The sequence below is a fragment of the Anser anser genome (assembly GCF_964211835.1).
Source record: "Anser anser genome assembly, chromosome: 3".
Taxonomy (NCBI): domain Eukaryota; kingdom Metazoa; phylum Chordata; class Aves; order Anseriformes; family Anatidae; genus Anser; species Anser anser.
This window is the reverse complement of record NC_139722.1, coordinates 74,080,370-74,099,098: the sequence shown is the minus strand read 5'-3', so window position 1 is coordinate 74,099,098 and position 18,729 is coordinate 74,080,370. Positions and strand designations below refer to the sequence as shown.

Here is an 18,729-nt window from a genome sequence, read left to right as displayed (position 1 = left end):
CCTCCTGCCCCCGGGGGAAGCGCTGGGGGGTCAGGGTCCCCTCTTCTCTCCTTTTTTTTTTTTCCTCCGATGGGGGATAAGCCAGCAGCAGCCAGTCCCGGGCTCGTCACCAAGGTCACCTCTTGTTGGTTTTAACTCCTGTGCCCACGGCAATGCTGTGGGGCAAGGGCTGTGGGCTTCGCGCACCTTTTTGGCCTTCGGGTGTTCTTGGTCTGACATAGCGCTTGCTGGATGTGGTGTAAAAAATAGAAGTCACGTAATCCTCATGGGAGAGGGGAGTGTGGCTGTTCGGACTTTGAGGTGGCTTTCTGGTGCAACACCCGGGGTGGGTTTTTCAGCTGACGGTTTTCTGCTGGTATTTCGGAGGTGAATCCATGGTCATCGAGTCCCCCAAATTACAGGGCTAATCACATCCTACCTGCCTCCTATTCCATATTTCATCCTCACTTCTTGAATTTCGTGGGCCATCTGAATTTAAAGCTGTAAAAATCAAACCATTATTTGTCTTCCTCAAGCTTCTTGTTTCATCTTTAGTGTAGGTAACATTGTTACATGCCTATATAATACATGACCTACTGAAAAGCATGCGGTTTCTGATCAAAACATCTGTATTTTTAAAAATTAAACATCTCAGGAACGTCTTTGCAAATTATTCCAAGATTCTTGTGGATCTTTCAACAAGATTAACTTTTTTGGAAGCAATATATGAATTTGATTATTTGTGTAATTTTTTTTTTCCTTCAGCTTTGAAAATGCTTAAAACAAAGTTAAAATATTTGTGGCCTTTTCAGTCTGTATACGTATTATGCAGGTGGTCTCTACCCCTGGAACCTTTTTAAATGCATTTTGTTGGTTTGGGGCTCCCCCCCTGCCCCCCAAGATATGAGAGAGTATTTTAAATAAACGTCTTGGCTTAAGGAAAGCACAGGAGGTCAGGTATTCCACTATATCATCTTGCAATGTTATCGCTTCTGCTGATTTGATGCCTTATAGTATGTAAAACGTGTGTTTATAGAACTACTTTGTTTGTTTGTATTTGAGTGCTTTAACAATGCTTTAAAAAGGTAAGTTGAGTGTACATAAGGGACTGCCCATATGGTTACAGGGCCTCATACCTCTAGCCTTCATAACCTTCATGATAATGTTTACTCACTGTGTGTGTACAGGTAACATATTTATATGACTGAGGAATTGTTATTTTACTTTCACAGCGGCAGACAAATGTTTGTGAGTATTTTTTATGAACTGTACTTCCCAATTAGTTGCAAATTCATAAACACAGCCTTACATGCCCTGCTGCCTTAATTGACTTAACCAGCAATCTTTTATTTTAATGAAGTGAAAAAAATACATGCAAAAACACACACAAAAAAACTAAGAAAGTGTGTAAATATAAGAGTTGTTTTCACAGTACACGATGTAGTGACCTAGTCTAATAGTCTGCTTTCTGAAAAATTTCTTCTAAACGCTTAAGAACTAGGAATATAGTGGCAAAAATGGGGGCAGGAAGGGAAGAGGGAAATAATGTTCAATCTGTGCCAACTCTCCTTTGATCTGAGTGTTTAAAGAATTGTGCTATGAGGTACATGATGTATTTTCCAAAACGTGTTAACAGTCACGTCTCTGGAAATGTTTGATGTCCTCTATGAGTTCTTGTGGCAAGAAATTCTACAAGACAATTCTGCAGCATAGGGCAATTAATTCCTTTAATTGATTTTTAATTTCCTATCTCTTGCTTTCATTTAATGCTTCTTAGTGCTTGTGCTATGAGATAGAGCAAACCTGATTACCATGTTACCATTACTATTTTATATTTTTATCCTATTTTTTCTTCTTTTTTTTTTTTGCCTGGTGAAATAGGTGAACATTTTTACTCTGTCTTTCTCTAAGTGTTTGACCATGCTCACACTCGTCTTTCAACTTTTTTTCAATTTTTTTTTAACTGAGGAAGTTTTTTTTTTCTCTATAGCATGTATCATTCCAGAAGAGGCTAGACCATTGACTTACATAACTGGTTTTTAATATTCTTCATATGATTTCTCATCCTGCTTGTCATTACACTTTCCCATCTTATTTGTTGACTGAAAAGAGATTTGCAAAGAAAGATTTGCCAATAGATAGATTTCTCAGTGCTAATATTTTACTTGGGAAAAAAATACACACTAAAAAGAAATGTATGTTTATTTTCAATAGGAGGTTATTCCTTGAGGGAGGCTTTCAAAATATGCGAATGTCTTTTTCATTTGCGTGACATCTGCATTTAGAATACCATATCAGCAAGTTAATTATGTAACAGTCCATTTGCGTAGAAAGTCCAGGGACAAATTTATCTGGTAAGGGCGTGGCAGCTGACCCATGCATGGCACCGCACTGAAGTCATGAGTGTTTTTGGAGCTGTAATTCTTCAGAACGTCTTTAAAAGTATTTGTCAAGATAAATGCCAAAGGCGGCTCTTGCCTTTATAGATGCTTTTAGACAATTGTTTATTCTGTAATGTTCTTCACTTCTTAAGTGAAGTTGCAAGAATGATTTCGCAACTGTCCTTTCACTTATGCATATATTACTTATTTAAAGTTACAGTCTATTTATACTACTTGCTGATGGGTCATTCAGTTAAGAACTCTAGAAAATTTTTATATAGATGTGATTAATCATTTTTACTCACAAAAAAAGATTCAATTATATAAATGAGAAACACTAAATCAAGCATTCAGTTTGAATTGAGAGTACTGTATGTGTATTTGTGGTGGTTTTACCTTGCTGGGCATTTGAACTCCACCATAACCACTCTCACTTCCCCTCCTCAGAAGAAGAGGGGAAGAAGAAAATATGCTGGAAAAAAGAAAAGGAAAAAAAAAAAGGGTCACGGTTAAGATAGGGATAATTTAGTTAAAAAGAAAAGGAAGAGGGGGGGGAAAAAACAAGCAAAGGCCGTGTGGAAGCACAGAGAGAGAAAAAAATGTTCTGTACTTCCCATCAATGAGCGATGTTCAGTCACGTCCCAGGAAGCAGGGCCTCAATATGCCTAGCGGTTGTTTGGGAGACAAAACCAAGAGACAAGTAAGTACTTGAGTAAGAGACTTGATAAGTACTTGATCAACATTTGGGAGATCTGGATTCTGGTCTTTGCCTGACAAATAATTCTGGGCAAGCGTTTGCTTCTCTCTGAAAATGAACATCTCAGTTGTAAAACAGGAGGCGTCATAGGAGATGAAGATCATAGTTGTAGGTTTGTAGCTTTATTCGTCTCATGGATGACTTAAAAATTAGTGGTCAATTTTTTTCTTATTGTTTTCATGAGAAAGGATGATTGTTTATCAGCATTTGGCCAGAACTGAGGGAAATGAATTGAAGTGATCTTGGTCAAGGCAAACTAAGTGCCTAAGTGTTCTCTCCTTTTCTTCAGCGTTTGAAGACAGAGAATCCAAATGTTTCCTTCTCCTTTGTACTATTCCACAGGAATCGCACAACAAAGTAATTTCCTTCTAAAGCTTATTTGTTAATCACCTATTAAATGTAAATGAAGTAATTTAAAAAAATAACCTAAGTCGGTATACCTTTCTGGCACCAGTCAGCAAGCAGATTATATGTGTTCTGAGCTTTTGGTGCTCATGATCTGGAGCTTATTTTTACCATTCTACAGGTGGTTCATTTCGTCAATAATTCTAGTTGGAATTATAAGCAAAAAGCTGGAAAAACAATTGTTTTCTCAGCCATTTGTTCAGAAGTTTTCAGAAATTTGTTTCACAGGTTCTTAAAGTTTTTACCTATTTCAGTATTTGAAAGATTCCATTCTTTTTTGTAACTTTGATACATGTAACATTGGTAAAATACTGGATTTCATTTTTCCAGCTTGGTCAGAGCAGAAAAAAAACACATTTATAATGAAGATCTCAGTCTTAAGTCATCATTTATTTTTTCTTACAGGATTATCTATTTGACAGAGTTACACAATTTGAGTCAGATTTTTTTTTTAACTAGGTGAACTCTGTAAGGTTTGATAAATAAAATCAGTAGACGCATTGCACTGCTTGTCTGTTATCGCTAGTGTCATGCTGCTTTACAAGGAGCTGTTCGTAGTGCTCTGTCAAAATGTTGGAGAGCTTTTGTGAGGACACAAAGAATATGCAATAGGGCCTTAAGTATTTATGAAATGTATTTTGCAATGAGTTTGCTGTTAGTTTACATGCAAGTCTTGTTTTTTCAGAATGATTATTGATAATAATTTTAAGGTCAAATTTTTTCTACCACTAAAATGAGAGGGAGAAAATACTGTTAGCTAATGATGTAATTATGGAGTAATAGTCATGATGAAATGGTGAGAGGGTTGTATTTAAATATGGTTGTAGAAACAAAAACCCCGATTGTTCTTGTAAGCCATAAACTAATGGAACATGTTTCATTATTACGATTTTACATATGAAATATTTCTTGGTTGACTTAATTAGCCATTCATTGACTAATTCTAATTAACATTTCTTAATCATTTTCTGTAACTGCTAAAGAGAGGTCATTTGCTTTGGAAAGAAAATGTAAGTGGTAGAGTATCAGTAGGTCTTGTGGATGATTTTGTTTACTATTTGCTTTTTGCTTTAAAGAATAATAAAGATGGCCACAAAAATATGAGGATATTATCAAGTTGAGGGCTGTTTTTTTTTTAAATTAGCAATGAACATCAGATTGGTCAGAAAGTAAATATATTAGTGTTATTTTGAAAGATGATAAAAGATATTTTTTGCGGGTTGACAAGACCTAGACAAAAACTTCCCATAGGCATGTGTACCTAAGTTAATTTGATAAGAGAAATTTTTCAGGTCGCAAAATTCCCAGCAGTGTAATTTGATGCACCATTGCTAATCTGTGTCCTGTGGTGAAGAAGGCTAAAACTGTAGCAGAAAATGTGACAACAAATGCTAATCATAGGCTATCATAAACAGCAAGTGAAGTAACCTGTTTTTCAGCTCTTTAGCAGCATACAGCTTTTATGTTGCTATCTTGTCACAATAATGTCACCTTTTAATAAGTATTATCAAATCTTCTGCTTCACTGTTTGCTGTGTCAAGCAAATATTACAGTAAAATCAGTAAATATTTGTGTTAAAATTTGAAAAAATATACAAAGCTAATAACGTTATTTGGTGTTTTATACTACTACTAGTTTCTTACCGTGGGAAGCTAGCAGTTCTGTAAATTTATCAGTTTTCCAATTTATTTTTATTTAGATGGCAGGGTTATGTAGGCTTCTTAAAGGGTTACTTAAAAGTCAAAATAAATTGTGGAAATTAATTTATAGTTAGGTCCTCAACTTCACCAAAAAAAAAAAACCCCAACAACTTCAGGTTTGGACTATTGAAATATATTTTCAAATAGGGAAAACAACAACTTTGCTCAGCAAAGTACACTTGATAAACAGCTCCTTGAGATACTTCTATTTTATGCATTAGCAACAACAACAAACTAAACAAATGTTGTATTTGTAGCACCACAGTCTGAGAGTTCCCTAAATACAGACAAAAAAAAAGACCAAACAACAACAAAAAAAACAAACAGCAGTGCTATGTGCTAAATAGCATAGGTATAACACAGGATACAAATGAGATTTAACACACAGACTTAAAACCCAGGTTAGTGTGAGGCTTTGTTTTAATGTTACAAATTAGGCTACAGCAGTGCTGTCTCTGGGTATTGCTGTTTCTCTTGCTGTACATTGCTCATTCCTGCCCTTACAACAAGGAACAAACCTTTCAGTTGCAGCAGAGTATTGGTCTCTTCAGGCACACTGTGAAGTTGAAAAATAATCCAGAAGCTGATCCTTTTTAAAAAGGGTCAGTTCCTGGAGTTAGTTCATTGTGTGGTGGCCCCAAAGTTATACGGCTGTAATAAAGGGACAACCCCTAACCCTATTTTATTGCTTGGCCCTTTATATTGTCAAGTCATGTACGAATGGTGGTGGTGTGTGATGCTGCAGATTGCCACCTAAGGAGAAAATTTTGTTGCCCTGCCTTCCCCCTTACTACCCGACTGTGTGTTCCTTGTGCTGATACTGGTATTCAGTTGGCCCCAGACTGAGCTAGTTAAGTGACCTAGGTTATCAAAATAACACTTTGGGGGTGGGGGAGTTCTGTTCTTTTTTCATTTTATACCCTATATCTGCATATCGTATCAGGCAAGCACCAGTGTTGGTGCTAGAGAACTGATAGCCCACAGTTAGATTGGCTAAGTTACTCCTTAGCCAACAACGTTGGCAATATTATGTTCCTGAAAAGGCCATCCGCAAGCTTTCTATAGGCATTATAGGAAAAAATAAAAAAAAAAAGAAAGATTTAAACTAAATTTGCAGGAAGGTATGGGGGCGGCTTCATGGAATTTATCAGGACGTATCTCTCAGAGAATAAAAAAAAAAAAAGGGGGAGAGCCTCAAACCATTAAAAAAAAAAAATGTAGCAGATGACCTCTAGATAGCATTGTCAGGTCAGCATTTCTGTAGAGAATGGGAGATGAAGATGATAGTAGGGACGGGTTGTGAAGGGCTTTGACAGTGAAATATGGTTCATACAGCAGTAATCAAGTCAGGGGAGAATGGGAACTGGGGTGAAAGTTTTAGCTATCTGGATGACTGAACATACCCCTCTGTGTTGCGCTCTTTTTCATAGCATTGGTAACCTCTGCTTTGTGCATGAGTATTTCTGTTTCTCATTGTTATGAAAATAACCCTGAAGAATGAAAACGGGAATGGACTCTTTCATTATTTCCCTGAATAAGTTCAGACTAGGGAAAAAAAAAGTTAGAGTTCTGCAGCGTTCTGTTCATCTAGTCGTTAGTTCTGAAAGGAAACTGTAACTTCCTAAATGTTAGTATTACTTTGTCACACACCATGTACTGTGATTCCTTAGGTTATTAAACATCCATCTACAAGAAGGGCCGGAGGGTAGACCCGGGGAACTATAGGCCTGTTAGTTTGACCTCAGTGCCAGGAAAGCTCATGGAGCAGATTATCTTGAGTGTCATCACGCGGCACTTGCAGGGCAAGCAGGCGATCAGGCCCAGTCAGCATGGGTTTATGAAAGGCAGGTCCTGCTTGACGAACCTGATCTCCTTCTATGACCAAGTGACGCGCTTGGTGGATGAGGGGAAGGCTGTGGATGTGGTCTACCTTGACTTCAGTAAGGCTTTTGACACCGTTTCCCACAGCATTCTCCTCGAGAAACTGGCTGCTCGGGGCTTGGACTGGCGTACGCTTTGTTGGGTTAAAAACTGGCTGGATGGCCGGGCCCAAAGAGTTGTGGTGAATGGAGTCAAATCCAGTTGGAGGCTGGTCACTAGTGGAGTCCCCCAGGGCTCAGTGCTGGGGCCGGTCCTCTTTAATATCTTTATCGATGACCTGGATGAGGGGATCGAGTGCACCCTCAGTAAGTTTGCAGATGACACCAAGTTAGGTGCGTGTGTCGATCTGCTCGAGGGCAGGAAGGCTCTGCAGGAGGATCTGGATAGGCTGGAGCGATGGGCTGAGGTCAACTGTATGAAGTTCAACAAGGCCAAGTGCCGGGTCCTGCATCTGGGGCGCAACAACCCCAAGCAGAGCTACAGGCTGGGAGATGAGTGGCTGGAAAGCTGCCTGGCGAAGAAGGACCTGGGAGTACTGGTTGATAGTCGGCTGAATATGAGCCAGCAGTGTGCCCAGGTGGCCAAGAAGGCCAACAGCATCCTGGCTTGCATAAGAAGCAGTGTGGCCAGCAGGTCGAGGGAAGTGATTGTGCCCCTGTACTCGGCTCTGGTGAGGCCGCACCTTGAGTACTGTGTTCAGTTTTGGGCCCCTCGCTACAAGAAGGACATGGATGTGCTCGAGCGAGTCCAGAGGAGGGCAACGAAGCTGGTGAAGGGTCTGGAGAACAAGTCTTATGAGGAGCAGCTGAGGGAGCTGGGCTTGTTCAGTCTGGAGAAGAGGAGGCTCAGGGGAGACCTCATCGCTCTCTATAGGTACCTTAAAGGAGGCTGTAGAGAGGTGGGTATTGGTCTGTTCTCCCACGTGCCTGGTGACAGGACGAGGGGGAATGGGCGAAAGTTGCGCCAGGGGAGTTTTAGGTTGGATATTAGGAAGAACTTCTTTACTGAAAGGGTTGTTAGGCATTGGAATGGGGTGCCCAGGGAGGTGGTTGAGTCGCCATCCTTGGAGGTCTTTAAAAGACGTTTAGATGTAGCCCTTAGTGATATGGTTTAGTGGAGGACTTGTTAGTGTTAGGGCAGAGGTTGGACTAGATGATCTTGGAGGTCTCTTCCAACCTAGACGATTCTGTGATTGTGTAAAGCTCTTCTGTCACCAGTACAGTTTCCAAAATCAGGTGCTTGTACCCATAGAAGTCCACCAGTCATCATGCTCAGTCCAACTTCATATAAACATTTTGAACTAAAGTGGGGAAAAAAAAAATCTTGAATTTAAAAGAAGGGTTCCCATTAAGGAAATCCTTAATAGCAAACTGAGATTATTCCTACCAAGTTTTTGAACTTGTAGTTTACTGAAGTATGTTATGCAAATTTAACATCCAGATCAGCTTTCACTGAAAGAGGGTAACTACACGAAAGAAGTGATACAGCATCTGCTGCTGCTGTGGGTGTTGGAGGGAGGAAAGGCGGAGTCAGCTATGTGTTTGTGTATTTCTAGGATGCACTATGCCTGGCTTTTTCAAAGATTTGCTAGGTTCTAAAGCATGAAATTCAACATCTTGTGCTTTATGTCAGTCTCTGAGCTCTATGAAGAGTTTTTGCAACAAATTAAAATAGTGGACATCAAAGACAGGTGGCCCGCAGGCTGATAAACACTGATGTTTAGTTAAGTGTTAAGAAGTGTACTGCTTCCTAACAGAGGACTTAGAAATCAGTAATGTGGCATAGCTGACTTGTAGGAATGTATAATTTTACTATCCCCCGTGCCTTGTAAAAGGCCAAAGCTCTTCGAAATATTTGTCTATTTTGAGGAAAACAATATTCAATCATTTTATTTCTTAGTTTCACTCCAGATTAGTGCCTTTGAAATCACATGCCGTATTTTGAGCATGTGGGAATTACTTGAAAGCAGTGCATATTTTTAAAATGACAGAGTTTTACATCAGAGAGTATAATGTTTTCTTTTACCCTATGCCTCTCATGCAAAGTGGCCTAAGAAAACAAGTTTTCTTCTCCTTAGAAAAATGCACAGCATAGGTCATTGGTGCTAGTGGTGCCACAGGACAGGGCTCTGAATGGCAGGGGGCAAAGCTGCCCTCGGGGACCTGGGAGGGGAACACCAGGCCCTGTGTCCCCCCCCTCACCCGAGATCCCAGTAAGGGACCTTCCAGAGAGGCTGGGCAGTGCCAGGCAGCATCAGCCTCCTCTCCCTTCCCATGGCAGCCTCTCCTGCTGCGGGCTGAGCTTCAAGGAAAGGTTGGACATGGTGCTTAGGGGCATGGAGGATGTTTCCAACCTTAGTGGTTTTATGATTCGGTTCTATGGTTCTGCTGCCATGGGAGATTAGCGATGGAAAACTGCAGTCCCACAAGTTGCGCTGGACCGATTCTGACTCCTGAAATGGGGTGTAACTGTCATATTTGCATTTCCTACTGTGGTTGCCATACTCCTTGAAAGATAATAATTGTTTACAGTTCCCATAAAATGCATAAGGAAACGTAATGCAAGGCAATCTTATTTGGAAGTTGCTATCAAGTCCCAGTGGCAGGCTTGGGGATGCACAGGTTGGTGCCAGCTTACCAACCAAAGGAAAAGTGTTTGGGGAGTTGTCTAATTAGAGGGTTGGTTGGTTGGTTAGTCATCTTGATATTCTATTTTGTTTAATATAACACCCTGGATGTTTCTACCACAATACATACTTTTCACCGGAATAATGGTATTTTTGAGTTGTAGATCACTAAGAGACTTCAGGAATGTGTGGAATAATCTTTCTGATGTTTAATTTGATTAAATATAAAATGAAATCTGAATATAAAAGAGTACTTGCATTTTGTACGCATGATGTGTTTCAAGCCTTTTTGTTCTGCAAGTGTAATTGTATTGTAAGATGTACAGAACTGCATCAGGAGACAGCATTTGTTTTACTGGATATGTATTTTGTTGATTCTTTTCCTACAAAATGTTTTGTTATGACTTTATCAGTAAGGTTTTAGAAAGTTAATATCATACAAAATTGGTTATTTTTAAAAGACTTTTGGATTCTGTTAGATATATGTGGGCATTTTGGATTTGTTTCCTGGAAGAGGAAGAGTCCTACCCTTTTCTCTGTTGTCTGGTTAGTAGTGGTATATCTGAAAATGGGATGGTGAGTGGATAGGATAAATATGTGTGTAAGATCTGCTTCTGTATTGTGCTAAATACTTGTGGTAGTAGAGTTGTGTAAGTCAATTCAGATGTAGATTAATCAGTCATGAAAAGGTACTGTTCCTATTTCTTCTTCCCTTCCTTCTCCCCCACATTCTCTGCTGCCATCTGTGCATCATGCCTCATTCCTCTCACTGACCATATTACTAATTTGACTGTTGAACTAATTAAATTTACTATTGTAGTAAAAAACCTGCCCATTTTTGCTGGATATCATCCTCATGGAAGGGCCCAGTGAACATCAATGTCTGCTCAAGATAAGTGGGAAGTGCAGAAGGAGAGAGCAAAAATAAGACAAAACAATTTTAGCAGGATGCATTTTGATCTGTGTAGTCCTTCCTGTGTATGTTCACCCTCAATTACTGTGGCATATGCTCAGCTTCTACTGATGTCAGGAACACATCTAGAGCGACCAAGGATTTCACAGTCCTTTGGACCAAAGGAAGAGGATTATGTATGAATTCCTCTCTCAGTTTTTCAAAATGACGAAGATAAACTGAAAACAGCATTTGTAGCAGGAAAGAAATTCTTGCATAATGAATGTGTGACTATAGTATCTATTTTTATCTGTGAAAATATTTGTTCCAGCCTATCTGAGATAAGAACAAAACTAAGAATTCCAAATTCCACTGCTAACTGGAAGTAATTAGAAAAAGGCCTATTCTAACAAAGTATGCAAACTTATATGATATTTTGTAGTGAATAGCAGCAAATGCTACTGCTTAAGAGACCTTGCCAAAGTAATGCATGTGATTTTTGTAGGTGCATTGACAGCTGAAGCCATTATTGGATTCTGTTTTGATCGTGTTGCCTCAAGAAGTGGAGTAGCTTTCCTAATTAGAAACATACATCCCCATTTACTCAAGTGGATTTATAGAACTAACATATGCTGTACCATGAGACTGTCTGTTGTGTAAGTGGTCAAGCTACAGAAGCAGACAACAATACTGAGAATGGTGCAGGATTTTCAAGTCACTGTATTTAGTAGAAGCCCAAGGGAAAGTACAGCCACTAGTGGAAACTGTTACTTTGCAAAGTAGTTTTATGTAAAAGAGATACAGTTCATTCTCTTCAATCAATTCCATTATTTATTGATTGTGTGTGTGTGTGTATGTGATGCATTGTACATAAGTATTGTACTGAAAATCAACACAAAATGTAGCCAGTGATGTATGGAGTTTTCTGTTAAAAGAAGAAAAAAATGGAAATGTTAGAAATATACAGCACTACACCCAGAATTCACAGAATGCAACTGTCAAGTTCAGTTTGAAGATTATTAGCAGGCAGGCTTTAATTATATAATTGTCTTATTTCATAATACATTATTTCTACCTTCTGAACTACAGTGTGTTGTATCTTGCAAGTGTTTACATTTTAGTAGGGCTTATTTCATAAGTAGCTAAATTTTAATATAGTAAATTATGATCTTTAAAAACTGTATTGTAACATTTTTTTCAGTTTCCAAATATTGTACTGTAGGCCTCCCCCAGTCCCTTTGTATTTTGTCAGTGTAAAAAGAGTGGAAAGATGGATGACCTTACACAGCAATTCAAGAATCTATTGGAAACCTCTCATTTGTTTTCTTCCTGAGGTTGGACAAGATGGAGAAAATCAGATCACTGCTCTACACTTTTTGAGGCAGAGCGAGACCTGCCTCATTATATTGCCCAAAAGATGGTTTAGTAGCTTTTATATTGCATCAGTTTATAAACATTTTCACATCTACATTTGCAATGTTAATGTTTGACCTAGGAAAAAATCTAGCACAAAAGTTATTCTTTTAAGGGTTATGAAAATAACTGTGAGAGATTTGCCACACACAGATTATAAAATCTGTATTAAAAATGATGAGACGAGGAATCATTCAATTTTTTCCAGACATTTGTCAAAATTAAATTTGAGTTCAACAATCTTAAGGGTAGAAATTATTGATCAATTAATTGTAAGGCTGCCTCTTACTTAATGTCCAGACATTTCTACTGTGGTAGCTGGTCCTTGTACCGGTAAACACGCATCTCTCAAATCAATCTGTTCAATTAATGAGTTCTCATGAATTCAGTCAGAACATTTCAGTAATAATTTGTCACAATTATGATGCACTAAATACATATTACCTTTATGTAGGACATAGTGATGTCTTCTGTTTTACAATGGCTATATGCCTATCTTGTGTAAGCCACAGCATCTTCAGCAATTCCTTCTAAATATCTGATAGTGCTTTCCAAAAGAAGTGGCTTTGTAAATTAAGTGCTTCAGATAAATTAATCATGTTTTCCTGCTTTTTTTAATCTCTGACGTATTCTAGGCAGTGAAGGTAACTTTTTTTTTTTTCAAAAGCTCTTTTGGACTTTGGAATCATTTCAGGCCATCTGCAGAAATTAATACCTCTGTTCATGCTAACGTTTTGAATGGAGAAAAGTCTTTAAACTCTGACTATAAAAACCTCAGGCTCTTCTCTAATGACCTCTGTATTTATGATATCATAGAATCACAGAGTGGTTTGGGTTGGAAGGGACCTTAAAGACCATCCAGTTCCAAATCCCCTGCCATGGGCAGGGACACCTCCCACCAGACCAGGTTGCCCAAAGCCCCATCCAACCTGGCCTTGAACACCTCCAGGGATGGGGCACCTCCAGGGATGGGACATCCACAGCTTCTCTGGGCAGCCTGTTCCAGTGCCTCACCTGCACTGAAGTGCTTTCTTCAGTAAAGAATTTCTTCCTAATATCTGATCTAAACCTTCCCTCTTATCACTCCACTCCATGACAAAGAGTTCCTCCTCAGCTTTCCTGCAGCCCCCTGTAGATACTGGAAGGGTGCAAAAAGGTCTGCCCGGGGCCTTCTCTTCTCCAGGCTGAACAACCCCAACAGCCTCAGCCTGTCTGCAGAAGAGAGGTGCTCCAGCCTCTGATCATCCTTGTGGCCCTCCTCTGGACTCACTCTAATAGGTCCATCTCCTCCATGTGCTGGGGGCCCCAGAGTTAAATGCAGCACTCCAGATGGGGTCTCCAGAAGAAATTATTGGGATCCTGAAGACAGTTTTTAAACCATACCTGTGAGCTTGACTTCCAGTTATGATTTCTAAGGAAGACTGAAGATTTCCTGTAGTTAGCTGGTTTGAGCTAAGCCGAATGATAAAAGACGGTTGGCTATCAAATGAACATTTTGAAAGAGTGACTTGACATTAATGCTTTCCATTTTTGACCATGCATTTGGAAATGTAAGATTCCAGTATGATTTATTTATTCTCTGTATACATCAAAAGTTCTTTTGCTATGTGTTATTTGTCCTTGTAGCATAGATCTTTTGGTAAGAAAAAAAATTCAAAAAATCACTTTTTTACTTGCCTTGTGTTCTGTGATTTTATAAGGTCTTTTATGGTCACAGTCTATGCCTTTAACCTCTAAGCTTAAACCCGTTGTCTGAGAGTGTATGCAATCTTGAACTGAGTATATTAAAGAAAAGCATTTAGAAGTTGATTTGATTTATTGTTTAAGAGCAGCAGAAGCTGGTAAAGATGAATGAAGATACTAATTGAGGAAAGAGCCTGTCATTCCATAGTAGTTTAAAGGACAGCAAGGTTATAATATATTAATGTTCAGGAAATTAAAGAACAGCTTTTTAGAGCATTTGCCATCAGAAAGTGTTGGTTGTGCCATATTATTTGTGGAGGTGCTGTGAACAATACATTTACTATCACTCAGGCACCCTTGTTCACTTTTCTTCATCTGCGAAATCTGATGTCATTACAGAATTCTTGAATTTTACTGGTGTACTATATAAAAGAGTAGGATTATTATATACTAAGCTTGCTTGTGATGATATAGATGAGCACTGAAACAAATCCATTTGCGTTGTTAAATTGTTATTAAAAACAAACCTTGTTTTTTCCACTAACAAGATATGCTTGGCTTTGTTCATCACTGTTTTTCTCAGTAAATATAAAGCTTTTCTGCATGATGCCATGGTTTCACTAGTTTCATTTCTTTTTCCTGTATTTTTCTACTATTTGTGATGTTCTTTTCTACATCTTTTGTGTTAGATTTCTAAATGTTTTGCTCAATGGTGAATTTGCCCTCATAGTTCATTGATTTGTTTTTCTTCTTCTGGTAAATTTAGACAATAGAACTGTCTTGTGTCAGATCTAATATATCAGATTTAATAACTTCTCGTGTATAGAGCTAAGGATATTTAGTTAACTTCAAAAGAGCGTGAATCACAAGAAGCTGAAATATTTGGGCTTTTCAAGACAGTGTGAGACATTTCTCTAAGGCACCCTTTCCATCAGTGGAAACATTAGCACTGACTGAATTTTCCCTTCAGAATTCAAGGAACAGTGTTCAGTTGCCTTCTACCTTAGTAATTTTTGTGTAGGTTTTCCTTTCTTTTAAATATGTTAATCCTGTAAATTTCTGGTGATATTCTTTGAGGTCACGGAAAAAGTATTTTCTGCTTTCCTCATTGGTGTTAAATAAAGGAATTGTGGATGATGGAAGTGAAAGAGGTTCATATTGGACATCATATTATGTCTATGGCATATGGTTCTCCTTTCAATTTTACTTTTTGTGATGAGCTGACATATTTTTGGTACATTTATCTTGGCATTTCTTCCCTTTTCTGATACTGTGTCCTCTGTGGAATACTTTCAGTGGAAACATATGTTCAGAACTTCAAAGTAATTACACTATTACTAAAAGCTTCGTAATCAGATTACTGAAACTAAATGTTGAAAAAATTTGATTTTCTTTTATCCAATCATATCAATTTCATTCCAGTCTGCTCTGCAGCTGATTGAAGAAACGTGGCAGGACAAAGTCAAAGGCTGTTTATAAAGAACATCTAAGTCTGCTGTAGACCAGTTCCTCATGAACAAAAGTGAGCTTAGAGCAGTTTTTGGTCTGAGAGAGCAGGATTAATTTATGTATGTATTGCCCATTATAACAGTAAATTTTTAGTTGTAGTTACCTCTACTTGCCAAACTGTATAACTTGCCAAACTTGCCACAAATGAAGCATGACCCTGTCTCCGTATGCTTATTGACCCACTTTTGTAGAAGCATTAGGCTCAGTAGGTATCTGAACTACTTTGTTTACAACACAGTGCATTTATGGCCGTTTTTCTTCTTGTAAGGATAAATTTGTTGTGATCACATGGTTGCAGCCAAAGCTGTTTACTGCCAGGAACAGTTTTTTGATCTAAAAAAGAGAAACAACAACAACAAAAAAACACTTGTCATTTTGCTCTAGCAGAGTCAGGGCATAATTCTTAGGCTTATGAGAAGATGTCAAGAACAGAAGGGATACGTAATGTAATTCCTTCTTTAGTCTTTTGTAGCTCATCTGGAAAATGTGGGGTTCTCCTAAGAACTTGATGTGTTGACTTAATGATCTTTAACTAAAAGGTTGCTGTCTATTACAGTCTTACTGGGCCCTGGGTGTAGCAGCCTGTTGACATGCTTTGTATTTTTTCTCCAATCTATATGAATCTGCAGGCTCACTGTCAAGTCAAGTATTTTGGATTATTGACTTTACATAATCTTAAAGTATTTTGTTGATATTAACTCTGCACTTACATTTGACCTAGCTTTAGCCTGATGTGTCCTTTATGTAAACAGATGGAGCTCTGAGGCAGATAAATCTGAAAACTGTCTGATGTTTTGATTTTTAAAATTTTCTGTTTTTTCGTATTCTACTTTTTCTGATGGCCCTCATTGTACGCAATAAAATAGCAGATGAAGCTGAAAAGTTTATTTTACAGTACTTTTAGCAATTTCCATTAGAATTATCTTGTTGGAAGCAAATGTCCCATCTGGTTTACTCTTTAACACAGCAAAACTCCGTAGTGAGCTGTGTGGCGGAGCCTGGCTGAATTCCACACAGTGCAGCTCTTGGCCCTAAGCAAGATGAGCACAATCTGTTTCCCATATTTCTAATAAAGGAAACAAAGAGTTTCTTCATTTGCTTCTTTATTTCAATATGTTTACATTTTATGCCTTCCTTTCTTAGAATAGCTGATTTCCTGCTGTTTTCCATTCTTTTTTTTCCCCATACAGGTAAAACGAAAATGCATTACAGCCTTATAAAAGTACTGAACACTGCTCTGAAATAACATTAAAACTCACTATTTTAAAGTACAGCATGGGGATTTGGCCACATCAGTTTTGCTAAACATTTGAAGCTTGGTGGAGGCACTTCAGGAGCCATTTCTTGTGGCTTACTTGTTCTGTGGACAAACACAGGACTATGAATAACCTGTCCTAAAATCAACAGGAGTAATGCAGCTGATCCCTGAAGTGCTCTGAAAGTTCACCTGTGCTGTCTGAATTCAGCTGGCTGATACTTCAATCCATAAATTTCCTTTCTCATTCGTACTTGAGAACTATTGAGAGTTATAGGTACTTAACATGGGTAGTTTTTTTGTTTTTGCATACTGTGTTTTGTGTGCAGGTCTGCTTAGGTGTTATAGAAATGCATCTCTGAATTATTTTTTTCTTATTAATATGAAGAGAAAAATAATTACACATTTAACAAGCATCAGATACTTTAATATTGCATGTAATGCTATATAGCTAATCCAACAGTGTATCAAATCAGTGAACAGATGCTGTATGTTAATATGCTTACCTTTTGCTGAGATTTTGGTTTCTTAGCCAGGTAACTTCCTGACCAAGTCAGGTAACTTGCATTAAAGTGATCAGGCTGTTTTGCGAGTTCAGCTTTGTGATGTTCCATCACAAATACGTTAAGGATTTGATTCCTTTATTCTCACTTTTGTAGTGTTTTCCATTAAAATACCATCTAACCTTCAAATAGTACTACATAACTCTTGCATATATTATTACATATATTCAATGACAGGATTTAAAATGTTTCTCATAGTGCATTACACTTCTGAAGGTGTGGCATTTCCTACTTTCATCTGACACTGACAGTAGCTTAAAAATATTTTCCATTCCTGATTTTACAATATTAAGCAATCAACTTTCTCTTCAATAGAAGTAAAACTGAAAATATAAGGAATCTCCACGGGCAGTAGAGGGACAATTGATATAATTCTGTTAAGGAGCTGAGAAGTCCTTGCATGTCACTATGTGAAATAAGTATGCAGTATTAACTCTCATTTCTTTTCAAATGTGTTATTTTAGAACTGTTCATCTAATCAGTTTCCTGAGCTAAGAGAAAGCAGACAGCCTGCTGTAAACCAATTTAGGATGCAATTGCCACACGCAAAAAATCAGTTGATTTCGTGTGAATACAGCTTTTGAAATCTTACTTCATTTTGAGACATGAATATGATTAGGCAGCCCTTTGAGGACAAAGGACTGTGTGCACAGGCAGAGTCTTAATTTACTTTGCCATTTGTGCAAACAGAGGGGGGTTAAGATACAAGATCAAGAAATGTTTGTTTTCTTTGTTCATTTTATCTAAATGAAATTGTTATGCATATCTTCTTGCTGCATATCTTCTTGCTGCATATCTTTACTAGAGAATTAGGCTCTGTTTATTTAGCAGTGAAGACATTGTGAAATAATGTAGATTTCTTTAGATGGAAAGTTTGGGTCGTTTTTATTGCCTCCCAGCTTCCCAGATTTAGATGTCAACTATCTTAAGAGAAATAAGTGACTTTTTGAGAAGTCGTAACAGCTGTTTTTACTGTAAGGCAGTAATGCAATTCTGTTTGTCATTGGGGTTTATGTCAGGAAAAACAACCTTCCTGGGCTAATACACTGCTGAGTAGGGAGTGAATGTGAAACACCAGGGAACAGGTATTGTACTCAGCGTAAAGAGTCAGTATCTAAAAGCCTGACTGTCCTTGTTTTTGCAACATAATCAGAAATGATTCCTCTAAAATTTGTCTTTACAATTATGTAGATATATTATCTACAGAATGATGATACAGACAATAAAGACAGTCGTCTTTTTCCTCCAAAATATGTCCAAAGTGTAGTAGTAAAATTCTTTAGTCTTATATACCTCAGAGGCTTTGCCCTTTTGTCATTTATCTGTGCTGGATGCTGAGTGCAATTTACAGCAAGTGGTTCATTAGTACCTTATTTCTTAATAGAAATAAGATTTTCAGGTATTGTACCTACTTCTCCAAAGAAGTCAGACCCAAGTATCCTGAAAATTACAATGAGGAAGGGTGAAGCAACTGGCCAGAACATAGCCCATGTAAGCTTAGAGGTGGGGATGAGTTGAAATATCTCGCTGAAGGTGAAAAGCAGGAGGGAAGGATTTTATTCTCTTAAGTACTACTACTAAAAAGGCAGAGCTTCTTTATCCATACTTATGTATTATGGAATACACAGAATTTGGGAAGGAGAGTTCTACTCTTGTCTGGGGGTGACCTGTTTTCCTTTCTGGTT

At 38.1% G+C, this 18,729-nt stretch overlaps 1 protein-coding gene across 1 annotated transcript in view; it reads left to right on the top strand.

Annotated features, from left to right (window-relative positions):
- The window catches only part of PRKN (parkin RBR E3 ubiquitin protein ligase), a 758,368-nt gene that overhangs the window by 234 nt on the left and 739,405 nt on the right, over window positions 1-18,729 (top strand). The window lies entirely within an intron of this gene.